Source organism: Sinocyclocheilus anshuiensis, unplaced genomic scaffold (genome assembly GCF_001515605.1).
Source record: "Sinocyclocheilus anshuiensis isolate Anshui unplaced genomic scaffold, SAMN03320099.WGS_v1.1 scaffold442, whole genome shotgun sequence".
Lineage (NCBI taxonomy): Eukaryota > Metazoa > Chordata > Actinopteri > Cypriniformes > Cyprinidae > Sinocyclocheilus > Sinocyclocheilus anshuiensis.
In genome coordinates, this window is record NW_015542354.1 from 1,249,336 (window position 1) to 1,251,389 (window position 2,054).

The following is a 2,054-nucleotide window of genomic DNA, read 5'->3' on the forward strand; positions in this document are numbered from 1 at the left end:
CACTTTCAACCTGTCATGTCAAGGTCGAAGGAACCTTTGCCAAACTCTCCCTGTATCCTGAGGGCACTACTGTAGAACCTCCAGAGGTGGCGGCACCCGCTGCAGAACCTTCAGAGGTGTCAGTAGTACCCACCTGTAAACTCTCTGCCCGTCCTGTCACGGCTATGGAAGCCATTTGTGAATTCTCGCCCTGCCCTCTCACGGCTATGGAGGCCGTCTGTGAACTCTTTGTCTGTCCTGTCACGGCTATGGAAGCCGTTTGTGAATTCTCGCCCTGCCCTCTCACGGCTATGGAGGCCGTCTGTGAACTCTTTGTCTGTCCTGTCACGGCTATGGAAGCCGTTTGTGAATTCTCGCCCTGCCCTCTCACGGCTATGGAGGCCGTCTGTGAACTCTTTGTCTGTCCTGTCACGGCTATGGAAGCCGTTTGTGAATTCTCGCCCTGCCCTCTCACGGCTATGGAGGCCGTCTGTGAACTCTTTGTCTGTCCTGTCACGGCTATGGAAGCCGTTTGTGAATTCTCGCCCTGCCCTCTCACGGCTATGGAGGCCGTCTGTGAACTCTTTGTCTGTCCTGTCACGGCTATGGAGGCCGCTTTTGAACTTTTGTCCTTCTCTGCACCGGTCATGGAAACCTTAAATTAACTTCTTGTGTTCCCTTCCTTGGCCCCTGAAACCATGAATGCACTGCCTGCATTGTCTGTCTCTGTTTTCCCTAGTCCCCACTCTCTGCCATGGGTCCCGGCTCCGTCTGCTCTGCCATGGTTGTCCTCTGCTCCGCCGTGGTGGTCTACTGTCTGGCTCTAGTGGTCCTCTGCTCTGCCGTGGTGGTCTGCTGTCTGGCTCTGGAGGTCTTCTGCTCCACCGTGGTGGTCTGCTGTCTGGCTCTGGGGTCTTCTGCTCTGCCTGCTCTGCCGTGATGGTCTGCTGTCTGGCTCTGGTGGTCTTCTGCTCCACCGTGGTGGGTCTGCTCTCTGGCTCTGGGGGTCTTCTGCTCTACCTGCTGTGGTGGTCTGCTGTCTGGCTCTGGTGGTCTTCTGCTCCGCTGGGGGGATCTTCGGTCCCGTCTGCTCTGCTGTGGTGGTCTTCAGCTCCACCTGTACTGCCGGCTCCGCCCTGGCTCTCTGCTCCGCCGGGTCCTGCCTCAGTCCCTGGTCTCTCCACTTCCACGTGGACCTAGCCCTCCATCCCTCCCCTTGTTCCGCCTCCGCTCCACCGCCCTCCTGAATCGTAAAGTGTTTGGAGCGTCTGGAAGCCGCTCCTTGGGGGCGGCTTGTTGTCTCGCCCTGTTGATTCTGTTCGCCGATCGTAGACCCACGCTAGCCCTAGGAATATTCTTGTGTCTTGCCCTCTATATACCTGTTGCCATTGTCTGACCCTTGCCTGTTTCTGACCATGTCGGTTAATAAAGCTTCCCACTTGGATCTGCACGTCTCACGTCTCAGTCACTCCGTGACAAAACCCATATACAAATCTGAATAATCTGAAATGAAAGCATTAAATAAATCATACTGATTCAGTTCATGAGTTCAACTCCCTCAGTGAATGAATGAATGCTAACGTATGCAAATATACAGATTGTACATAAGTCATATTGGTGTTTTTTTATACTTTTATGGTTATTTTTGTCATTTTGAAAATCTTGAAAACTCCATTAATCATTGTAATTGCAAAAAAAAAAAAAAAAAAAGTATGAAAGCACACAAATAATGACATTTATAGATTTCTAAAGATTACTACTCAATTACTGAATTCCTTAACTGTAACGGAGTGCTTGAGTTGGCACTTTATAACTTAAATGTATGGTGCAGTGCTAGACTCATTCACTTATACATGCTGGTTGTGTTGTGTAGTTTTTGAATGTGTGATAAGCTTCCGCTTTTACATGTCAACTTTTAGTCCTCATCATTCATCACACTGCCTCCTCTCTGTCCACTTAGCTAGCGGCAGATTGCAGATTACATCAGTAACCATGGAAATGCCTTTCCAAGGGGACACAGAGCCTGACTTCATACCGTTAGTAGAGAGAGAAAGAGAGTGGGGGGGGGGGGGTCC